Source organism: Myotis myotis, unplaced genomic scaffold (genome assembly GCF_014108235.1).
Source record: "Myotis myotis isolate mMyoMyo1 unplaced genomic scaffold, mMyoMyo1.p scaffold_m19_p_8, whole genome shotgun sequence".
In the NCBI taxonomy this organism is placed as follows: domain Eukaryota; kingdom Metazoa; phylum Chordata; class Mammalia; order Chiroptera; family Vespertilionidae; genus Myotis; species Myotis myotis.
Window position 1 is genome coordinate 6,369,863 of NW_023416390.1, and position 25,383 is coordinate 6,395,245.

A 25,383-nucleotide genomic window follows, 5' to 3' on the forward strand; every position below is an offset into this window, starting at 1 on the left:
GCCCGCAGGCAGTGAAGGGGAAGCCGCCTCCTCCTCAGAGAATCAGGAGGAAGGCATCCCAGATCCAGCCTGAGACCACAGCGCCTCGGCACAAGCCTGGGACCCAGAAACCTCTCCAAACCTCCACCCCACCTGGCCCAAACGGTTTCCTTTAGCCTGGCCTGGCTCCAAGCCCCGGGAGAGTTGGCTGTGGTGGGGGAAAAGGGCAACACGACCCCCTTCCTTCCCAGGGGCTGTTTCGTTTCACCACAACTGCCTTCTGGGAACCCAATGGAGATAGGCTGGAAGCTACCAACTGTTCCTGCAAGTCATGAGAACATACATTTCACATGCAAACCCAGGTTCTTCTCCGGAAACACAATTTGGTTCAAAGTCCGCTCATCTCTAGAACTGTGCGGATCACATGCAATGCTTCTACTACACCTGGAAGAGGTTTTGGAATCAAGTTCGTCAAAGTTGTGGCTGAGCAAACAAAAGGCAAAAACGTGAGTCTATAAATACAAGCCCCCTATAGCCTGAAGGTACCGCGGCTTGCAAGTTCATTCATTCACTTGGCCAGTATGTATGAAGCATCTATCATATGCCAGAAAACACAGGAGGCTCTGGGTGCAGAATAAAACAGATATGTCCACCACTTAGACTTCTGAGGAGACAGAGAATAAACAAGTAAATCGAGCATTACAAATGGTAACATGGTAATAGATGCTTGCCTTACACCCTGCAATTGGACTACCCAATTGCCATCCTACTTATTAGCAGATGAAGCAGTTACTAAGAAAACATGGTAGAAAATTGCAACAAATTGTTGGTCTAGGAGACATCTGCATTTAAACTCTGATTTGCAAAGTAACACTCTGAGAAGTCTTCAGGCTGATAACTCACTAGACCAGTGATGGCGAACCTTCTGAGCTTGGCATGTCAGCATTTTGAAAAACCCTAACTTAACTTTGATGCCGTGTCACATATAGAAATTTTTTGATCTTTGCAACCATAGTAAAACAAAGATTTATATTTTTGATACTTATTTTATATATTGAAATGCCATTTAACAAAGAAAAATCAACCAAAAAAATGAGTTCGCATGTCACCTCTGACACACGTGTCATAGGTTCGCCATCACTGCACTAGACCAAAGGGGATTCTGATAGAGCCTTATAGACAATCAAATTGACACCCCATATAGTACATGGGTTTTCAGCCAGACACCATCCATGTGAGCCATCAACTATATCCAACCCACGCAACCCTCTGAGTGTCACTTCCACGTAACCAATGGGCCTCCTCGGTCAGCAACCTGGACATCTCACTCGAATGACTCCGCCCCAAGCAACACAGAGGCCAGGAGGCTGCTCATCAGGAAGGCACCGCCCAGACACCGCAGACAAGGGTGAGGGACTTTTTAACAGGATTTCTGAAAAACATGGCAGAAAGCAAGCTACCCCTGACTTCCCCTCGGCGCACTGTCTTCTCGGTGACATTTCCACAGCACGGAAACTCAACAAATGGCTCCACGACTATCAAAACACTGGAGAGACATCTCTCACCTGAAGCCCTGAGACCTAAGTGAATGAGTGGGTAATAAGACGGGAGCATTGCACCCACGCACCCCAAAAACATGCGTCCCCCACACCAGAATCCAGGCTTTGCACACCAAGAGAAGCAAACTGCTCCCTCATACTGCTTCGTAAGGCAGCGGGGAGCCCCCTTATGCCAACACTTCCTGTCTGCGACCAAGTCCACTTGAATTCCCACCAACTACACTTCCCAGCATCCAGTGTGGCTTTGGGGCACTTCGGTCCACAAATATGAAGTCAGTGGTTGGAGAAGTTAAGCCTAGAAGAACAATAAGCAGTAGACTCAGTGATGTGCAAAACTGCTGTGTTGGAAAGTTACTACTGGTACTGTAGCAATTTTAGATCACCCAGAAATAAATTCTCAACCTTATAAAATGAACACAAGGACAAGAGATCAGGAAAAAAAAATCCCTGCTTTGGACAACAGACCCACAAACAATAAAGACCACAGTACAGGGCACAGCACTCACCCCTCCCGTTTAAAACATAAATAAATAAATAAATCTGTACAGTAAACCCAGAATAAATACACCAAGAATAAACAGCCTACATCAGGAATGCACAGACTGCCCCTCACGTAAAACTAAGAAGGAAAAACAAGCATAGGTCCTATCAAAACATTTACTGCATAAATGGCATGAGTTCTATAGAAAATTTTATTAGATAAGAGTACACTTCAGGTCAATGATAAAAGGAAGGACTGGACAATAAAATAAAAAGGAGGAGGAAGAGAAGAAAAAGCAGCTGAAACGCAGACACCGATTAAACACTTGGAAAGAAAATTCCAAGCAATAACCACTTAAGTTTAAAACAATCAAGGCATTCCAGGTTTGTCTAAAATCAGAGACCCTGGGCTCAGAAGTGGCTCCGGGCTCCAAGAGAAAAGAGAAAAGGGGAAAGGTTCTAATCAAATATTTGCAGCAACAACGCTGATAAATTAGGGATTTTGTGCCATACCTTCTAGCTTCCCAATGCAAGCTGAATTTGGCCATAGAGCCTTACATTGAATTCTGAATCCTTTCTAAACTGAAAAGGAAAATTTCCTTTCTGGGGGATTACATGAGCAAGTCCTGCATGTCATCGCCTCCCTCAGGGAAAAGGATTCCACATACTGCAACCACCCAGACATGTTTAACTCACCAAAGCCCTTTCACCACGAGTTCATGTCATTGCTTCACACATCGCCGCTCTTTCTCCGGACTCTGACTACATGTGGGCATATCCTCTGCGTAAACTGGAATATTCTAAACTTTCCGGACACGTGATCCCTGCTGGCTGTGATCCAGGGATGAACCCACCCGGTGGAAAGCCCCGCGCCTTGAAGGCCCATGTCTGCCATTGGTGGCAATGACAGATGCTGACCTGGCAAAGAATCACTTGGAAATATATCTGATGGCAAAGCAGAAGCTACTTAAATCCCTACTCCGTTTGGCTGGGGCAGGAATGAAAAAACAACAACGGGTAAGAAGTTATTTAACATACTTAATATTATACTTAATTAGTATACAGTGGTGTGTACCAATTATTCATTGGACACCTATGCCTGCCACAGTAGTAGGCATTTAATGTTTTATCTCATCAGAATCTCACAACCACCCTGGGAGTTATCAGTTAACCCCACTTTTATTAGCTCAGTGGTTGAGCATCAACCTATGAACCAGGAGGTCATGGTTCGATTCCCAGTCAGGGCACATGCCCAGGTTACAGTCTCGATCCCCAGTGTGGGGCATGCAGGAGGCAGCCGATCAATGATTCTCTCTCATCGCTAATGCTCTCTCTCTCCTTTCCTCTCTGAAGTCAATAAAAATATATTTAAAAATAGTACTCTTGGTATTTGGAAAGCATCTCTTTAAGGCTTCTTAGGAGCAGAGAGGGAAGGTCAGTATCTGACAACCATACTGAATCAAGAGTTTACAATCAATGCCTGCAACGCGTTCACTCTGGACTGCCGAAAGCATGCTCCTTAGTATCCAGGAGGCACTTCACGCGATGAGCCTTGTCGCCAGCCCCGCCTGCGAATGCGCCCCGGGGGAAGCTGGTGGGTCAGGGCCGATGGCGCTAAGGTCCTGCGTGCCTGGCGAACGACCACGCGCTGCCGCCCCGAGACCAGCCACCAGAAGCAAAGGTGTCCGACCCGTGTCCTCACCGAGGCCCTCACGCCGGCGCTCCCCGCTTCTCTCCCGGGAACTGAGCATTACAGAAACTCCTTATTGTGTGTTCATTTTTTTGATAACCTACAAATAAATTTTTTTTCTAGTTCAATGACAAGACCTCTCCTTTGCAATAATAATTGACAGGCACCTCCAGAACATTCGCTTTAAGTCAGCTTTTCTCCAAAGGAAGTCTGCAAACATCTTCTCGACGGGTCCTCAAAAATAATTTTTCATAAAAGAGGTCCATACTGTGACGTCTTGGTCAGAGTTTTTCCTGATTAGCTCACAGCCAACATCCAGCTGCAAAAAAGAAAAAGAAAAAGGCCCAGACAGGGCCAGGGGCCAGGGGAAAGGGTAGATTCTGGAAATCACAGAGCTTCCTTCCCGCCTGCAAACCTCTGAAACGGTCAAGTAGTTTGTGAGAACTTCGGGGGCAATGAAAAGAGGTCCTCCCGAGGACACAGCAGGGTTTCACCAGGAGCAAGTCATGCCAAACACCATTCCCTTTATGACGGGCTTGCCGCAGTGGTGGCTTACGACAATGCTGTAGACAGCGTATCCAGGTTCCAGCAAGGTGTTGGGTGGAGTCTCCTAAAAGCATCCTGTGGCCAAGAAGGGAGAAGTGCAGCCTGAATAACGCTGCACAGCTAGAGTCACAGGTGTTACACTGAATATAGGGAAACACGGATGGATGGAACAGTGTCCGCCCGGAATGAGTCCTTCCCAGCTCCTTCCCTCCCCCACTCCGATCTCTCCCCAACTAGAAACACCACCGTTTTCAATGGCAATTCAGTGGTTCATGAACGCTTAAGGCAGGGGTCCTCAAACTACGGCCCGCAGGCCACATGCAAATACAAATATTGTATTTGTTCCCGTTTTGTTTTTTTTACTTCAAAATAAGATATGTGCAGTGTGCATAGGGATTTGTTCATAGTTTTTTTTTAAACTATAGTCCAGCCCTCCAACGGTCTGAGGGACAGTGAACTGGCCCCCTGTTTCAAAAGTTTGAGGACCCCTGACTTGAAGAGAGGCTGGGAGCAGGAAAAGGAGGTAACGTGGGCAGCAGAGAAGTAGTGGAGGTTTTCCCATTTAAAATTTGTGAAAGACAATGGCCGGTGAGCACCAGTGAACACAGTATTGCCAACGTGTGTGGGCGGCGGGAGAGGCAGTGAAGGTGCATGTGGGGAGGGCGGTTCCAAAGCTTTTTTCCATCGTCAGCATCACGCTGTTCCACTTCTCCGGGACCACACACGGTCCCAGGAGGCATCGCTCTGAGGTTTTAATCCTGAATCGGAAATCAGAAAAGGACAGCTTTGGGAAAGACACCAAACACCGGCCTCCGGATATGCTCGTAACACTCAGCAAATCGAGTTATGCACACACCCTGACCGACAGGGAAGCAGCATCTCCCACCCAACAGTTGCTAACAGGAGGAAATTTAATTGTGTAAAGAGTCCAGGATGCTTTGATTTACTTTGTTAGAAAATAAATACACCTCTAGTTCATTCCCGAAAGCGGGAAAGCGCTCAAAGGCTCCAGGAGTCATGTGTAAAGAACAAGAGGGGCGCCAGATTTAGGAAAACCGGCCCATCCAGCAGGATGATATTGGCAATCGATGATGACAGATTTCATTTTAAAAATCCATGAGTCCATACTAGTGGGGGGGGGGGCGGGATGGGGGATGGGGGAGGGAAGTTCTTGCAGAATGCCAGCTATCAGATCAATAGGAATGACACAATCAGAAAATAACCCCTTTGCAACCTCAGTGTAACTGACTCAGGTAAGAGTCACATCTGACAGCTAGAAGTACTTGGGGAAATATTTTTAATATATATTTTATTGATTTCAGAGAGGAAGGGAGGGGGGCAGAGAGATAAAAACATCAGTGATGAGAGAGAATCACTGATCAGCTGCCCCTTGCACACCTCCTACTGGGGATCGAGCCCGCAACCCGGGCATGTGCCCTGACCAGGAATTGAACCATGACCTTCTGGTTCATAGGTCGACGCTCAACCACTGAGCCACCGTGGCAAGACACAGGGAAAGATTACTAAGGAACAGGATGCGTAGATGATCTTGAGCATCATCCCACCGATTGCCTACTAGTCATAAAAGGACAAGTGCGCTGGTACATGGGAAGGCTACGGTGGCCACCACTAACCAGGAGACCCCACTCCATGACACCAACAGCAAGAGACTCAGTTCCCGTGTGCCTCCTGGTGTGGTGCAGTGGGTGCAGTTGTCTCTTTGCAAAAATGCTTGACCTGAACCTAAAAAGTGGGGAACAGGTAGACAAATCCAACATGTGGAACAACTGGTCAAACTCTTCAAAGCAATTAATGTCACAAAACAAAACAGAAGGAAAGCACAGGAAAATCAAGCACAATGCATGACATTTTATTGCATCCTGGATTTTTTTTTTTAAAAAGTGGTGGGGTAATTTCAATATGAAACATACATGACAATGATATCACTGAATTATGGTTCATTTTCTTAGGTTCAACAATGATAATAACAATAATAATAATTTGGGGTATGATAGAAAAATGTCTTTATTCTTAGGAAACATAAAAGTATATAGAAGTGATGTGCAATGGTGTCTGCAAACTACTTTTTTAAGCTCAGAAAAAAATATATACATATGTAGAGAGGACAGGATGTTAACAGTTGATCAGTACAGATGAGAAGTGTATGAGTGCTTTTTCTTCTTTTGTCCGCTTTTTTGCAGATAAGTTTTCAATATTAATGATCAAAAATGAAGGAAAAATGTTTTTAACATTCATTAAATTTTTATTCCCACTAAGGAGAAAATAAACAAATGGGACTATATCAAAATAAAAAGCTTCTGCACAGCAAAAGAAACCATCAACAAAACAACAAGAAAGCCCACTGCATGGGAGAACATATTTGCCAATGTGATAAGGGTTTAATCTCCAAAATTTACAAGGAACTCATACAACTTAAAAAAAGGAAGATAAACAATACAATCAAAAAATGGGCGAAGGACCTAAATAGACACTTTTCGAAAGAGGACATACAGAAGGCCAAGAGACATATGAAAACATGCTCAAAATCACTAGTCATCTGAGAGATGCAAGTCAAAATGACCATGAGGTACCATCTCACACCTGTCAGAATGGCTATCATCAACAAATCAACAAACAAGAGCTGGAGAGGATGTGGAGAAAAAGGAACCCTCGTGCACTGCTGGTGGGAATGCAGACTGGAGCAGCCACTGTGGAGAACAGTATGGAGTTTCCTCAAAAAATTAAAAATGGAACTCCCATTTGACCCAGTGATCCCACTTCTAGGAATATATCCCAAGAAACCAGAAACACCAATCAGAAAGGATATATGCACCCCTATGTTCATGGCAGCACAATTCACCATAGCTAAGATCTGGAAACAGCCCAAGTGCCCATCAGCAGATGAATGGATTAGAAAACTGTGGTACATATACACAATGGAATACTATGCTGCTGTAAAAAAGAAGGAACTCCTACCATTCGCAACAGCATGGATGAACCTGGAAAGCATTATGCTAAGTGAAATAAGCCAGTCGGAGAAAGATAAATATCACATGATCTCACTCATTTGTGAAATATAATGAACAACATAAGCTGATGAACAAAAATAGATCCAGAGTCATAGAAGCATCGAACAGACCGTCCAACCTCAGAGGGAAGGCGGGAGGTGAGGGGGTAAGAGATCAACCAAAGGACTTGTATGCATGCATACGAGCATAACCAATGGACACAGACACTACGGGGGTGAGGGCATGGGCTGGGAGGGGGGCATATGGGGAGAAGAAGACATAAGTAATACCTTAATCAATAAAGAAAAAAATTTATTCCCCCTCAGCCTTATTTTTCCATAAAAGCTCCTCAACTTCATGCCTCCTACTGCAGAAGTTTGTCCTTGGAATTAGGTAACAATTACAGTTATCTCTGCACTATGTATTGAGTATTACAAATCCATACAGATTGTGATTTAAAAAGTATTTGAAAGTATAATAGAGCATCAAAAGTGTAATGAGCAGGGTAGTCTAGTAGGCAATACATTAAAGCTAGTGCTAATTTTTGTTTCTGGGCTTTCGATTTTTTCCAACACAATCTCTTTCTTCAGAGACAGTTAGAGGAATCCTTTAGTAAAAGTCAAGGCTGTCTTAGCCCAGGGCTCCCCTCAAGTTAACAACGAAGTCCAGCCAGGGTGACTACAAGGCTGGTGGCTGCATAGACTCCATCCCTGTCTTACCACCCGTAACGATCATCGTGAGCTCACCACAAAATAAGCCAGCCGTGATTCTACATACCAATTAAAAAAATATTAAAAGCTGCCGATTAAATATCAGCCTGAATTGGGGAAATTTACTCTAAAATTGATGGTGACAAAACAGATGGCATGCATATCTCTTTTGGCATTTTGCCCTAGACATAGAAAACCAAGGAAACATTCTTACGCAACAAATGAACACATTTTAGAGATGCTAAATTTAACTAACAAAACCAAAACGTAACATATTCTTCACTTGTTTGTTTCTTATGTTCCTATCATAAAACAAAGTAAGGTATTAATACACAAATAGACTTAAAGGTCAGTTTTCTCATATTTAAAATGCATTTCCAATGGAAACAGACTCTGACTTACCAAATTAACATACAACCTTATATCACTAATGACAGCCCCCATATAACTGCCTGGTTGCTTTTCACCTTTATTCTTTGGACCAAAAACCGGCTTCTGCTAAGACTCGTTTTAAAATATATTAATAAATGATCCTTAACAACTGACAAGATAAAATGAATAAGGAAACTAAAACCCAAAATAAACGTATCTTTCTTTGTTTAAAATAATAATTGGTTATAAAAGATTAAAGACAATAATTTGTTATAGATTTAAATGATTCTTTCTGACCGCCACTGCCAAATAATATGCAAAACATACTTTAAAAATCAGGCAGTTTATAATACTAGTAAGTTTCCTCTCCTTTTGTATATCTTTAAAACTACCGATAATAAAAAATGTGGGAGTTCCTTTAAGTTAGTAAGAGGTTTCATAGTTTATTTCCCCAGGCGACAATAAGAAAAACGTTCAAAATGAGAGGCATTTTAGAATTCTCACTTCTGCAGCAAACCTATATGCTAAAAATATCTTGCCAAATAAATGAACTGCTTCTAGCGATGACCCATTTTAAAAGGAAAATCTAACTAAAATTTCACAAGTGAAATTAAATTGCTCTAATGGACTACTTACCTCAAAACCTATTTATGTGTTATCTACATTAAGACCATTCTAAGAAATAGTGTGAAACGTTTCATTAATAATACTTTTTAAAAAATAAGCTGAACAAAAAGTCTAGGCAATACGCTTCTCTATCTGTGATCTCCATGTATTCAGTTCAGTGCCTTTTACTGCTTTCCATTTTCCAGAAGTAAATAAGTACAATTTTCCTGAAGTAAAGTCAGCATTGCTTGAGCTCTCTCAGCATTAGTTAAAAAACAAAAACAGCAATAGTTGCTCTTGTCATTAGAAAAATATCTTCAGAGTTAAAAGCTTATCTTTATTAAGCATATTTTATATGCCAGAAACTGAATACATAACATATGTATTGCCTTAGCGACCCCTCCAGACAACCGTCTGAAGGAGAGACTATTATTACCACCATTTTAGAGAGGAGGAAATGAAGATTCAGGTAAGTTAAGTATCAGATAGATGGCCAGGCATTGCCCAAAATCTGTTCTCTGCTTCTTTCCTAGGAACATGGCTTTAGCTGGGCGTATGACCATCCAGCCAGAGGGTACATCTGCCAGCCCATGCAGCTGAGGTGTGGTCATGGACCAAGTGCTCGCCAAGCTGCTCACTGGTGAACCAAGTTATCACTGAGTGGAAGTGGTCCATGCACCTTCCAATCCACATGCTTCTCTCTCTTCTCACGGCTGGAACCCACATGTGGGGCTGAGGCAGCTTCAACCCCACAGACGATGACAGCACCCTAAGGAATGGCAGAGCCACAAAACAAAACAAAAGTGCTCAGTGAGCCTAGCCATCCTGGACCTCATGTCTAGCTCCTGCCCGGCCGGTGTGGCTCAGTGGTTGAGTGTCGACCTAAGAACCAGGAGGTCACGGTTCGATTCCCGGGTTGTGGGCTCCATCCCCACTGTGGGGCGTACAGGAGGCAGCCAGTCAATGATTCTCTCTCATCACTGATGTTTCTGTCTCTCCCTTCCTCTCCCTTCCTCTCTGAAATCAATAAAAACATTTAAAAAAAAAAAAAAAAACAGAGCTCCTGAAGCCCTTGTCATTTCCAGGTGATGAGAATGTCTTTTGTTCCAATGAGGCAACTCTGAATGGGCTCCTGGATGGCTCCTCTCGCCCCGCCCCCCATTCTCCTGAAAAAGACAAGGGCTGAAATGGAGTTCATGCTCTATCACACCTACTTGATAAAGCCTTCTGAAAAATCCTCGTGCATGGGGCTTGGAGAGCTTCCAGAGGGATGAACGCGTCCACACTGGGAGGGTGACTCACCCAACTCCTCGGGGCAGGAGCTCCCGCACTCAGCATCCTCCCAGGCCTCGCCCTATGTGCCTCTTCTTCTGGCTGCTCACCTATGTCCTTTCCCACATCCTCTGATGCCCTGGTCAACGTGCATACATATTTGCCTGAGTTCTGTGGGCGGCTCTAGCAAAGCAAAATAACCCAAAGGGGAGGAGGTCATGGGAACCTCAGGTGTGTGGCCACGTCGTACAGAAGTTGTGGGCAACCTGGGCGTCGAAGATGGGAAGCGGTCAAGAGACTGAGCCCTTCACTCTGAGACCTGGCGCAACTCCTGGTAGATGGTGTCAGAACTGAGTGAAACTGTAGGGCACCCATCTGGCATCCAGAGAACTGCTTGGTGGGGGGAACCTCCAACATTTGGTGACTGGAAGTGTCAGAAGTATTCTGTGCGAGAGTAACGAAACAAAGAACACACCAAACCCTGGGGAGGGAGGAAAATCTGACTTAGAGTTCCCATGTTATGTTATTTGAAATGTCCATTTCCCAATAAAAACTTACAACACACACATAAACAAGGAAATACAGCCCATCCACAGAAAATAAAGTAGTAAATCAAAAAGTGTCTCGGCAAAAGAGGCCACACAGACGGCCAAGAGACATGAAGAAAAGGGGCTCAACGTCACTACTCATCAGAGAATTCCAAGTTAAAACCACAAGGAGATGTCACCTCGCCCCTGTCAGCAGGCGGCAAGTGTTGGCAAGAGTCTGGATCAAAGGGAACCCTCGTGTGCTGTTGGGTGAGATTGCAGACTGGTGCAGCCACTGTGGAGAACAGGAGGAGTTTCCTCAAAAAATGGAACTGCCTTATGATCCAGCGATTCCACTTCCGGGAATATGTCCACAGAAACCCAAAACACTCATTCAAAAGAATATATGCACCCCTATGTTCACTGAAGCATTATTTGATTTAAAAGACAACTGAATAAGGTAATAATTATAAAAGTGGATTGATGACTTTATGATGCATAAAACAAGGAATGGGGCTATAATAAAGTTTTTGTATGCTTTTGAAATTAAGTTGAAATTCATCTGAACTAGTTTGTTTTATGTTAAGAAGTTCATTGTAACCCCCAGGGCAACCACTAAGAAAATAACTCCCCAAAAAATCATAATAGCCTCAGGAATGATGAAGTAAAGGTCTATGAAAATTCTCCAGAAAAGCAACCACAGACTTAAAATGACACACTAGAAAATATATATTTAACACAAGACAGCACAGTCATGGAGGAATCTGGAAATTAAAAAAAAAAAAAAATAGAAGACCTCACAGAACACCAATAGCAAGAAGGCAAACATATGATTATCAGTAATTAATCAGTAAATGTGATTATCAGTAATTAAATTACATATAAATAAGCCCTCTGTAAAAAGGCAGAGATTGTCAGAATACATATTTTAAATTATACAACTATATGCTGCATCAAAGAGACACTTTAGATTCGGAGACATAAGTAGGATGAAAGTAAAAGTTTATAAAGATATACCATGCAAACAGTAACCAAAAAAAGAATTGCAGTGGGAATACTAATATGAAACAAAATAGACAGTAAGACAAAAAATGTTAATAGAGAGAAAGAAGGATATTTTATAGCAAAAGAGTGGGTAAATTCAAAAAACATACATAATGATTAGTATAAACATACCTGTACCTCACAAAATGCTACAGAATACAAAAGTAAAAACTAGCAGAGCTGGAGGGAGAAGTCGCCAGTTTAACAGCAGTTGGAGGGGCCATTATTCCACTCCCACAATGGATAGAACAATCAGAAGATCAACAAGGAGAGGTACGACACGGAACACACAAGTGATACCGTCAAGAAGGTGAAAAGACAATCCACAGAAGAGGAAAAACTGTTCAAGTCATATGTCTCGCAAGGGTCTGTACAATCCTATATAATAAAAGGTGAACGACCCAAATTGACCCTAAAGGCGGAACGACCGGGAATGACCGGTCGCTATGATGCGCACTGACCACCAGGAGGCAGACGCTCAATGCAGGAGCTGCCCCCTGGTGGTCAGTGAGCGCCTACCAGGGGAGCTCCACTCAGCCACAAGCCCGGCTGATGGCTGCGAGCACAGCAGCAGTGGCGGGAGCCTTTCCTGCCTCCACAGCAGCGCTAAGGATGTCCAACTGCAGCTTAGGCCTGCAGTCGGACATCCCCCAAGGACTCCTGACTGCCAGCTTAGACCCGGTCCCCCGGGGAGTGGGCCTAAGCCAGCAGATGGACATCCCCCGAGGGGTCCCAGACTGCGAGAGGGTGCAGGCCAGGCTGAGGGACACTCCCCCCCCCCCCCCGGTGCAGGAATTTTGGTGCACTGGGCCTCTAGTATAAAAGTAATTAGATAAATAACTATTTTTAAATCAGCAGAGGATTTGAACAGACATTCCTTCAAAGAATATATACAAATGCCAATAAGCACACAAAAAGATGCTCAACATAATTAGCCATTAGGGAAAAGCAAATCAAAACCACAATGAAATCCCACTTCGCATCCACTGGGGTGGCTAAAATCAAAAAGGGAAACCAACAACAAGTGCTGGCAAGGATATAAAGAAATTGGAACCTGTAAACATAGCTGGTTGGACTGTAAAAATGGGTGCACTCACTTTGCAAAACTGGCAAAACTCCAAAATGATGAAAGTAGAGTTACCATACAACCCAGCAACTCTACTCCAAGGTGTATACCCAGGAGAAATTAAAACACATAGACACACAAAAACGTTTACACAAATGCTCACAGCAGAATTATTCCTAATAGCCAGAAAGTGAACACATCTCGACTGTTCATCAACTGATAAACAGATATGGTATACCCATACAACGCAATTTTATTTGGCTAGAAAAGAGTGAAGTACTGCTATAACAGGTGTCAACCTTGAAAGCATTATGGCAAGTGAAAGACGCTAGCCACAAAAGACTCCACAGTATATAAATCTAATATGAAATGTCTAGAATCGGCAAATATATAGAGACAGAAAGCAGAGTAGTGGTTGCCCTGGCCTGGGGAGTGGCTGCTAATGGGCACTGAGCTTCTCTGGGGGTGATGAAAAAAGGTTCTGGAATTACACAGTGGTGATAGTTGCACAGCTTTGTAAATATATTAAAACCACCTGAATGATATACCTTAAAATGGTGAATTTCATGGTATGGAATATCTCAATAAAGCTGTTATTTTTTTTTTTAATCCATAAGGAAAATGAATAACTACAGAATGACTTAGCAAAAGAGAAAATAAATTATATTTTGTCTTATTATCACTCAGGGCAACAAACATTCACTGACCCAGATTGTGCTAGGTGCTGAGGATGCAAAGACAAGCCATCAGCAGTCCGGACCCACAGGAAATTTTGTTGTTAACAAGAAAAAAAAAAATCAGTAGTAAGTCTTTGGAAAGAATTTTGATTCCTTCTCCTAGTTTTCAGTCTCAAAATATACAAAATTCTAATTTTAACATAGCAAACTATAATTAAAAACCCAATTCTAACAAACATCAAATATTAGCAGCTGCCCAAATCAACAACTAGATGCCAAAGATAAATTAACTCAAATTCTCTCTCCAGTCACACCTCTCTCCCAGCACAAGAAGGTCCAGGTAGGGTCTAGCCCCCCGGCCTTGACTGCCCTCTGCAGTGTGTGTTCCTAGCCTGAGGGTGCAGAGAAACGTCCATGTCTCCATTCCTACCAGCATCCCAACCCAGGCTTCCTTCCATTTCAGATTTTCAGGGCCTACGTTTTATTCCTTTAGGCATCTACCTCTTTCCTTCAAACACGATTAGTTACTGAGGTTCTTCAGGTATCTATATATATATAAAAGCCTAAGCAATCATTACTACTGGATGACCGGCCGGTAGCTATGATGCACACTGACTATCAGGGGGCAGATGCTCAACGCAGGAGCTGCCCCTGGTGGTCAGTGAGCTCCCACAGGAGCTCCTGTGGTCCCTCCTCCCAGACGTCCACCCCCCATCAGGACTGGGCAAGATGGCCCCAACTGGCCCCGATCACCAGCCAGGCCGAGGAACCCCACCCGTGCACGAATTCGTGCACCAGGCCTCTAGTATATTATATTTTCAGTCAGATCATCAAAGCAAACACAGTTCCCTTTTTTTTATATCTTTTATTTCTTTTTTATTTAAATATATCTCTATTTATTTCAGAGAGGAAGGGAGAGGGAGAAAGAGATAGCAACATCAATGATGAGAGAGAATCATTGATGGGCTGCCTCCTGCACGCCCCACACTGGGGATCGAGCCCACAACCTAGGCATGTGCCCTGATTGGGAATCAAACCATGATCTCCTAGTTCATAGGTGGACACTCAACCACTGAGCCAGGCCGGCCAACAATTTTATTTCTTTTATTTAGTAAAAATTCGAAAGGGTCCCTCCAGGACCATAACGCTTCTATCTGTGCTTGGTGCCCTGCCCTAAGAAAGCCAGGAATCGTGCCACCTCATATGCTTTGTTGCTCCAGAACGGGGTTGTAAAACAGATGCAGGAAACATGTGGATTTTGTGTGGCCTGAGCTGTTCTACAAACATTTTAATTACCAACATATTACAGTCAAGAGATGCTTTACATACAAATGGACATCTTCAGCTTCATTTGAAAACTCTGAAAATACTAAATTCCCATGTGGCAACAGCTGGGTGAGCTGAGTGGTGACACTTCTTTGTCCTCTGATAAAGAATGTCTCTTCTCTGCCCTAACTAACCGGTTTGGCTCAGTGGATAGAGCATCAGCCTGCGGACTGAAAGGTCCCAGGTTCGATTCCGGTCAAGGGCATGTACCTTGGTTGCGGGCACATCCCCAGTAGGAGGTGTGCAGGAGGCAGCTGATTGATGTTTCTCTCTCATCGATGTTTCTAACTCTCTATCCCTCTCCCTTCCTCTCTGTAAAAAATCAATAAAATATATTTTTTTAAAAAAAGAATGTCTCCTCTCTGTGATCCTCACCACTTCGCAGGCTTTCCACGCACAACGCATCCAGGCGGTTTCATCTGTGACCTGCTGCCTCTGAAGGGGTTGAGTCCAAATCCCGAAAGTCAAGGTTTCTTCCAATCATAAAGGGATGCCCTCCTCCCTTCTCTCTGGTTGTAGCCTGGGTGGCCACGTCCTCTACCTTTGCCAAGGTCTCCTGGTGTCTCACTCCAACAGCTGCTTCACCTCCTCGGAATCACCGTCATGTCTATCATCTGGGCATCACCCAGTTCTGAATCCCTCCAGGGCGTGCCTGCAGGGGCATCTGCTGGCCTGGCAACCTGCTCCAAGAAGTCTAAGTCCAGGCCACATGGCAGACAGCACTGAGGACCTCACCCACAGACCAAAAGACCTTCATTTCCAGATGGCTTCTCCTTGCAGGTCAATGTTCCTGCTCACTTCCTGAATTCTGAGTTACAACAGTGTTTCTCCAACTCACCGTGCACACAACACGTTTGGGGATCTTGTTAAAACGCAGATTCTGATTTTTTATTCAGTGGGTCTGGCACGGGGTCTGAACGTCTGCGTGTCTAACAGGTGACCAGATGCTGCTGGTGTGTGAACTGCACTTAGAAGAGCAAGAAGTCAGCACACTTACAAAAGGAGAAGGCGGTTCCTGCGATGAGAATTCTCTGAATGAATGAGACCTCCAAGACTTGACTTCCTGCCATTTTAAAACGACAAAAATGTTCATCTTTCAGCATCTGTGCCAATTTAATATCGGACTCACATAAATAACAGCCTTTCATAATGGTCCGTGAGAAGAAAAAGCAGATGGTTCCTTCAGCCATCAGGCATTGATTATTGCACACTTATTCTGTGATCAATACTTGGCATTATACAGAGGGGTCGGCCAATGTGCCATATATTCAGAGTGCTTGAAGTCTAGTTGGCAAAAAGACTACCAGGAACAAGCAGGGCACCCCCTAAAGCACCACCGAGTCGCTCTACACTGGTGATTCCCAGGCAGGGTGCCATATCTGCATCAGGGGTGTGGGGGGAGGGGGGAGATGTCAAATCAAACACACTTCCCACTAACGCCCCTCCCCTCCCCTCCCCAATTATGGTGCTCACTCTACCCCCACCATTACGGTCAAGCACTGGTAAAGGAAGCTGCATTTACTTTTAGGAATGCCTTCTTCTTCAGAAGGGTAAGGTGGGGAGAAGAAGATGAAAACACTGTTTTTACTTGCTTACAGGAAGACAATGGAGATGTGGAGCCTGGAGAAGTAAGTAGAATTGGTGGGCATTCCAGGTGGGAGGCCTGTGCAAAGAGAGCCCAAGAAAACTAGAGACCCTTCATGCTTTCGAGCTGAGGTCAGGGGCAATACACATCATGTCCTGAAGACCTCTGAGTATCAAGTCCATTTGTCTGAAATGAGGCCAAGCCTAAGGCAAAAGTATAAGAAAGGTCATGTCCAATTGCGACGTGACCTCTTCGTACCTGTACCCCACGTCACCCAGTATCTTAAAGCACAATCCCAAAGCCCAGGTTCCTCCCACCATGGGTCTCTATAGGCTCCCAAATACCCAGTGGAATTCCTGGGCCTAAGTTCCATTTCTTTGTGCTTTCATTCTTCCAACGGGTCACTGACAAGGAGTATGCTTAGTATCGAAAGGACTGTCTATTACTGAAAAAATTGCCGCCTTAACCCATTACGGTCAGTGTAGACCTCCTACTTTTTTTTTAATATATTTTATTGGTTTTTTTACAGAGAGGAAGGGGGAGGGATAGAAAGCTAGAAATATCAATCAGCGGCCTCCTGCACACCCCCCACTGGGGATGTGCCCACAACCAAGGCACATGCCCTTGACTGGAATCGAACCCGGGACCCTTCGGTCCATAGGCCAACACTCTATCCACTGAGTCAAACCAGTCGGGGCGAGACTTCCTACTCTTTTAACAAAAAAAAGTTCCTAGTGCTAAGATTGTAGCAGAACTTTTGTTTGTTTGAGATATATATATATATATATATATATATATATATATATATATATATATAATTTAAAAAATATATATATATATATAATTTCAGAGAGGAAGGGAGAGGGAGAGAGTGATAGAAATATCAATGATGAGAGAGAATCACTGATTCATTGATTAAGCCCACAACCCAGGCATGCGCCCTTGACTAGAATCGAACCCAGGACCCTTCAGTCCACAGGCTGACACTCTATCCACTGAGCCAAACCAGCTAGGGCTGTGGCACAATGTTTTGTTAACAAGTCTTCCTTCCCTGCCCGTCCTTGGCATGGCTCACTGTGGGAGAGTGTATTTCTGAGGTCTGCCACTTGATGTGAGGGAACTCGTTTCTAATCACTGTCGTGAAGAAATAAATGTACTTCCTACTCCACTGGCAAAACATGACATGAGCGCGATTCCCTAAACAGCCAGCATCCACCTGCGTGGAGAAGTGTTAGACTCCCTGCCCATCACTGCACGCACCTACACAGGGATCCCAATGTCACTGCATCCAGTTTCCCCTCTTCCTGTTAGTATTTCCTCAAGTTCAGAGGCCCTTTACCTTCTCTGTGAATGGAGCAGCCTGCAGATGGGCTTCTAGGTGCAACTTCCTTTCTTCACAAAGCCACCACCTTCTTATCTGAACATAAAACCAGTGCATTGTCGTCCTGCCCCCTGACTAACCCTTCCAGGTTCATGCATAATGGCTCACGAAAAGAAAGACCTCTTCGCCTCATCGCTCCGGTTTTCGGGGATAAACAAAGCCTCGCGCCAAGCACTCCTCCCTGAACAGATGCCAAGAGCTGATTCATCCTCTGCATGACACCGGTGGTTTCATCCAGCCAGAAAGCGAAATACCCACTGGCGTGTACTTGATAGGAATCGCTCTCTCACTCTTACTCCACTGATGTGATGCAACAGCCAACCGTGTCATTTGACAAAGGAATTCTGTCGATAACTTCTGGTTTCTAAGGATAATGTGTGTCTCTCACCTCCCCGCTGACTTTCCAAGTGTCTTTTCAATAATATGGCTCATTTTTGCGCCAAGGACCCTCTAAGGATGCTACCAGAGTTCTAGTCTCTTCCCTACATGCAGCAATGGCATCCATTAATTTTGTCATGGAAAGCTTTATTGTGGGCGTGTCCTGGAAAACTTCAATCGCGTAACAGAGAAGCCACTGTGCTTTGTTTGAAAATGACACCAAAACACCCATGGCTTCGTGCCACAGTTAGACAACGTTTCATAACAGGCGATGACGGGGGAGTAGGAGCAAAGGGATGGTAAACCCTACGATAAACAGTTCTGAGACCATTGTCACACTTCCATCGGCACTTGTCAATTTCAGGTACTGTTTTGAAATTGTTGCTCCCACAGATTCCCTTGGTTTTAGACACAGAGATTCGCCTTTTATCTTTGCAGTGAGATTCGGGTCTCTAAGTATGTTTATGATGCACTGAACTGTGGCATTAGTATGACTATCTTCATCACTATTGTCACTCTTCCATGAACCACTTTTGAGCCGCTTATGTATTTTTGTGAAATGGGAAGCCCACTTAAGGCCAGCGACAACCAAAATGGTATTTTAACAAATGAACAAGCAAGTGATATAAGAAGTATACTAACCAAGACAAAGGGCACCCTGGGTAAGGTGAGCTAGGTTAACCAGTGCAGTGTTCATAGCACAGACACCATGTTTAATATTGTGAGTTTTAAGAACATGAGGGGCTTTCTGCTACAATCACAAACACTCTCATACATGCTCTGTCACTCCTACACTGCCTTTCTGATCTCATTTCCAACCACCCCCCTGGCCACCCCACCCCATCTTGCTAACCTTTGAACATTCTTACCTTTGGGCCTTCACAATGGCTGTTCCCTCTGCCTGGAACACCCACCTTCAGGTATCTACATGAATAACGCCTCTCGCCTCCTTTTAAGGCAGTGGTTCTCAACCTTCTGGCCCTTTAAATACAGTTCCTCATGTTGTGACCCACCCATAAAATTATTTTCGTTGCTACTTCCTAACTGTAATGTTCCTACTGCTATGAATCGTAATGTAAATATCTGATATGCAGGATGGTCTTAGGTGACCCCTGTGAAAGGGTCGTTTGACCACCAAAGGGGTCGCGACCCACAGGTTGAGAACCGCTGTTTTAAGTCTTTGTTAAGGTCTCTTTCACCATGAAGCCTGCTCAGCCATATTTACCTTGCTCTACTTTCTCTTTTTCCCAAAGCACTTGCCTCCTTACCTGGCATGCCATGCAATTTACTTATTTATTTGGTTTATTATCTGTCTCCCACTCCCACCCCTCCATCCCCAATACAAAGAAAACTTCACAAGGGCAGGGATCTTTGTTTTATTCATTAGTATTTCCCGGCAGCTAGATCAGAGACTGAGTCACAGGAGGGCTCAATAAATAGTAGTGGAATGAATGAATGGAACTTTTCATTGCTTTTTCTTTCTGACCACCAAACTGTCTGGGATCTCACCTTGAGACTTAAACAGAAAATGGAGAGCTGGTGAAGATTTTCAAGCAAGAAAATTATACCAACAGGATCGGTATCACAATTACCCAGGTGAGGAGATGAATTCAAGTTTGGAAAGGCTGGTTGCTGAGAGTTTAGCTGAAAAGTCAATCCTTGAAAGAGATGATGAAGGCCACAGTTTTCCAAATGACTACCAGTGGTTCTCAACCTTCCTAATGCCGCGACCCTTTAATACAGTTCCTCATGTTGTGGTGACCCCCAACCATAAAATTATTTTCGTTGCTACTTCATAACTGTGATGTTGCTACTGTTATGAATCGTAATGTAAATATCTGATATGCAGGATGTATTTTCATTGTTTGCGACCCACAGATTGAGAACCGCTGGACTAGGCCTTCTTAACTGGTTCATCTCAACCCCACAATATACGTATCTACAGACATATGATCAATGTTTGTATAAACATATACATATAAGTATATATGCACACACACATATATATGTATATGTGATGAACTAATCTAGAAGCTAAGGACATTTTTCTATCCTATGGGTATTCTTCGTATAAAAGCTAATGACACCCTGGCCAGTGTGGCTCAGTTGGTTGAGCACCATCCGTGCCCAGAAAGGTTGCTGGTTCGATTCCTGGTCAGGGCACATGCCCGGGTTGCAGGCTCAATCCCTGGTAGGGGGTGTGCAGCAGGCAGCTGATTTCTCTCTCACATCAATGCTTCTCTCTCTCCATCTCCCTTATTCTCTCTCTCTAAAATTCAATAAAAATATTTTTTTTAAAAAAAAAACGAATGACTTGGGTCATAGTTAAGACAACCATATTTCACAGTTTTCCTGGGAGAGCCCTGGGTTATATAGTTCTTGATCTGGTGCTCCCTTTTTACTCTCAGAAATGTCCTTGTTTGGACCAAAAAAAATTTACATAGTCATCCTACTTATAAAAGAAATACATACATTTCTTCTTATTCAGACATGCTGACCAAGCTTCTGAGGATTGTAAGGGAGTATGGAAAAGGTGACAGCCATAATTACTTGGAACACCTACTGGCCACCACTGCCATTGAACTATGAAAGACAGGCGATTCTTACGCAAAGGAGCACAGTTGTTGCAGAAATCGGTGCTGCCAACCATAGACCCAGCCCTGGAACCCAAACCCCTGCCAGGTCACCTGCACAACCTCACACCCTGGGAAAACGTTCCCACGGGGACAGGCTCCGCAGCTCTCCTCTGCAGGCCCTCTGCACCCTAGCTGGGACCCAAGCCCGAGGCTGGGGCCAGCAGAGAGGACAGAACACAAGGGCTCCTCCATCAGCCGTGGGGCCCAGAGAGCTTGGAAACTCGGAGAATGTGGAGTCGAGTCCTCACAACACCTGTGCTCTGAACTCTCAGCAAATCTCCAGAACCTGGACCAGACCCTCGGTCCCGAAACGTTTACTCCTATCTGCCGGAGCCACGCACCCAGCAGGCCTACAAACAGGCTTTGCTGAGCTGCTCCCCCGAGTCACAAGAGTTGTCCCATTTCGTGTCAGCCCTGGGTAAACGGGGAAGTGTTCGTTCTCATCGTTCTTGAAGACAATGATAGCATAGGCTTAGAACCACTCTAGACACTTAACAACGTACAGATGCAGCTACTTTATTTCCTATATATGTAAATAGACGGCAAGCGATCCATTTACCTTCTTTTTCTATCTTTCTTGCTATTTTTTTTGATATGCATATATTATTTGTTTGTTTTTACTTTTGTTATCTTTGCATTGAACAATAAGAGATTGAAATAAAGCAAAACTCAAAATGCGAGGTCAAGAAAGGGTGGTAAAGTAAACAGTCAAGATTCCTTAACATGTAGGAATGATCATATAACTTATCATCCAAACCAGGACGCTTGTATGTATGAAAGGGATGCATTTGATAGTTTGGTAAGAGAGGTCAACAGGAATTAACTGGGGCTGTTGCAGGCAAAGCAGGAGGTCCGGTCAGCCTTCTGATCCCTCACTGACACCCTCATTCCAGAGACATCCTACGCGCCAAGAAGCCACCCCTGCCTCCGTCAGGTCAACCAAAATGCAAACGCAGTCCTCTCTCCTGCAGGACAGGTCTGTCTCTCCACAAGGAAGCTGGCAATTCCCTACCCAACACACCATGCAAAACTGGTCCGTTTTTCCCCCGCGGAAGCAGGCAGCAGCAGCAAGCTGGAGCGTGGCCCAAACCAGGGCCACAGCAAGCCCAGGTCTGGAGCCTTAGGTGCCTCCTAAAGGAACACTTCACAGGAGACAGCATCCTGGTAAGATGGTACCCAGGTACCAGCCACAGACTTAACAAGTTTTTGAACGACGGATCCTTTCCCTGATGCCAGAGCATGCTGGGCAGAGCCCAAAAGCCACCTCTCCTGCAAGACACATTCATCCAGAAGAAAGGCCGTAGCATCTGTCCTCAGTCCCAGGTAACAACCTTCCTTGCTTTGCCTTTTGCTGAGACGGTGACGGACAAGGCTTTCACAGAGTAAGAAAACGTGCGCATGGCCCATGGGAAACAGAGCCAATGCTCCCTTTCATCCCGCACTTTCTGCTCAGAGGGGGTCCGCGTTGCTCATGCTCTTCGTTAAACTGTGTCCTGTGGCCGGTGAGTATTCATTTGCTGGAACCTCTTCCCTCACGTGCACAGAGGGAAGACCATTTCTGTCATCGCGTGGCGATGTGCAGCACATAAACGATCGACCATGGTGGCAGGAGCAGGAAAGACTCAGGGCCCCAGGCTGCTCAATGTCGTGATGGAGGGCACGGTAAAGTGACCCATAGCTGGGGGGCTGGGCGGGGAGCAAATCCTGAGAGTTGGGAACCACCTGTCCTGGCGATGGTGGAAGAAACTCCTTTAGAGCGAATGGGATTAATGCAGCCGCACTGAAGTCCTTTCAGCTAGCTGACACTACGCGTCCCAGGAGCCATTTGTGACATGAACAAGAGCTCGGGAACATATGACTGTTTCCCCCCATAAGTGGTGCCATCGTATTAAATGCAAAGACACTTTTCATTAATAAAACTGTTTAAACTGCTCCACATAACCACAAGTGAGGCCAAAGTGTGCCAAAGAAATAATCAAAACAAACAGCTTAAGTATGACTTTTTAAACGTACAGAGAAAGGAGAATTGAACTGGTTAGGCTGCTGGTCTCCCTTGAAAGATCAAGATGATGTTTTCCCCGCCCTCTACCCTACCCCACTCCATCTCCCAACAGTGAGGCGGCTAATTTCGCAGGAACACAATGACCCTTTATGCGAAGCTCCCCTAGTGAGGGAGGCCATCTGCCTCCCACACTATATAAACAATCCCTGCAGGAATCTGCTGATGACCAAACAGATTAGCAACCTCCAGGCTGTCACACCATGAATAACATCCTCATCCCAACTAGGCCTCTTGCTTCAGTAAGGACAAAGGTGAGCCTAGTAATTGATCCTTCTTTGTCTATAGGTAACTCTACGTGTCCGTTTAAAGATAATCTCTCAGGACACACAGCCATCTGTGAGGGGCAGGGTAGCTCTCTCTAGGCAATGAAGAAATGAACCCTTAAGGAAAAAGGCGAAAGAGTAAAAAGAAAATCATACTTGCCTGGCCAGGGTGCTCAGTGGTTGCGCCTTGACCTATGAACCAGGAGGTCACGGTTGGATTCCCTGCCCAGGTTGTGGGCTTGATCCCCAGCGTGGGGCCTGCAGGAGGCAGCCCATCAATGATTCTCTCTCATCACTGATGTTTCTATCTCTCTCTCCCTCTCCCTTCCTCTCTGAAATAATAAAAACATATTTTTTTAAAAAAAAGAAAATCATACTTGTCAGACAAACGAGTGAGCATATGAAATTTCACCAGGTCTAATAGAGGACTCTACTAATTAAGTTACAATCTTTTTTCTAAATGACCAAGCACAGAAAACTACTCAAGAAGTGACAAGCGCCACACTTGGACAAAGGCACAGGTACAGTACGCATTCAGAGTTTGCTGGACTCGGGGACGGTGAACACAGAAACACACCAAGAGGCGAAAGCCTCGGGCAAGTTTGCCGCTGCCCACCTGTGTCTAGGTCTCTAGGACGATGCTCGCAGACGCGCGCCTCCTCGGAGCTCAAGATCCCTGGATCCCTGGAGCTCTGTGAGCTCCTGCGGCGTCTCCACAGCCGTCCCACTCCGAAGGCAATCAACGTGCCCGTAAAGACGCTCCTAAAACTCAGAGTCACCGCCGCGGGAAACGCTGGGGCGCCGCCAGCAGACACGGGGCGCGGGGAGCCCGCCTCTGCAGCCGCACGGCCTCGCGGGCGCCGACGTCCTCACCCGCAGCCCGGTGCCTCCAGGCCCGAGCCGGCCAGGCGGCTCCCACTCGCTCCGCCCGCGCGGACCCGCAGCCTCCGCTCCCCGGGGAGGCTCCGACCCGAGGTGCGCGCCCGGGGTCACCCACCCGCACGCGCGTCCGGACTCCCCCCGCGCTCCGGGCAGCGGGAGGCAAAATGTCAAATGAATGGCCGCGCTGGGGCGCCCGGAGGAAAACAAAGCCGCCCCCGCGGGCCGGTGCCGGCGGCGGAGGGCCGGCGCGGGCGCGCACTCACCGGGCTCTGCGGACGCGGACGGGGACGGGGACGGGCGCGGGGCGCGGGGCGCGGGCGGGAGGCCCCGCAGTCGTCGGTGTCGGGACCCGCGCCCGGGTGCTCTCCGCCGGGCCGCGCGCCGCTGCGCGTCGCCTGCAGCTCCCGCCGCCACGGGGCCGGGGGCCGTGCGCCGCCGTCTCCGCCCCGGGACCCACGGCAGCGGCCGGAGAGACGCGGCGGGAGCGGGGCGCGCCCTCAGCGGCCGTCCCCGCCGCCCCCCGCCGCGGGCCGGGGCTGCGCCCGCCTTTGTGCTCGCATCGTCCTCGGCTCCCACGGACCCGGCGCGCCTCCGGCAGCTCCACGGGCCGCTCCGCGCCGCCGCCCACCCGCTACGCCGCGCCCCCCGCGCGCCCCGCGGATTGTGCCGAGTCAGCAGCGGCGGCGGCGGGGACGCGCGGAGCCATGGCTCCCGCCCGCGCTCCGAGGCGCCGGCTTCGGGCGCCGCGAGGTCCGGGCGCAGCTCGGCGGCCCGGCCCGGCGCGGCGCGTCCCCGATCGGCCCCCAGCGCCCGGCTCGCCGCGCTCGCTCTCCGTGCGCGGGCCCGGCCGGCCCCTCTCGCGGCTCCCCCGGCCGCCCGGCCTCCCTCCCGCCACCACCTTCCTCCGGCCCGCGGGCCCGACGCCCGCTCCACCCGCTGCGCCCCGGCCCTGGGGGGCGAAGGGCCCGGCAGCTCACCTCCGGCAGCGCCGGCGCCCCTCCCGCCGGACGCCAGGGCACATCTGCCCGCACCTCCCGGCGGGGCGCGCGGCCGGGGGCCCTCGGCACGTCGGGGACCCGGGGAGGAGACGGGGAGAGGACGGGAGGGACGGGCAGACCTTGGCCAGCGGGACCTTCCCGGGAAGGTGAGCGGGCGGGTGCGGCGGGGCGCAGACGAATCCGAGGCTGCGGAGGAGCCGGCTGCTCTCCTGCGGCGCGAAGGGCAGGACCGTCACCGGCGCCGCGGAGGAGGGGGGGCGCCCTCCGAGGTCGTGCGCCCAGACTCTTCCTAAATCCCACGGGAAAGCTGAATGGAGGGGTGTCATGCCTCGATTT

General features: G+C 46.8%; 1 protein-coding gene across 13 annotated transcripts in view; it reads right to left on the reverse strand.

Moving 5' to 3' along the window:
• Positions 1-25,141, reverse strand: part of HECW2 (HECT, C2 and WW domain containing E3 ubiquitin protein ligase 2) — a 258,411-nt gene extending 233,270 nt beyond the window's left edge. For 10 of the 13 annotated variants that reach the window (XR_004969635.1, XR_004969634.1, XR_004969636.1 and 7 more), the window contains exon 1: positions 23,784-23,915. The gene's annotated coding sequence lies outside the window, so the exon portion shown is untranslated. Of the gene's footprint in view, positions 1-17,786; positions 18,821-23,783; positions 23,916-24,312; positions 24,446-25,026 lie in introns of those variants that run through there. The other 3 variants (XM_036320845.1, XM_036320842.1, XM_036320844.1) reach the window with 3 other exon arrangements.
• Positions 25,142-25,383: the final 242 nt, after the last annotated feature.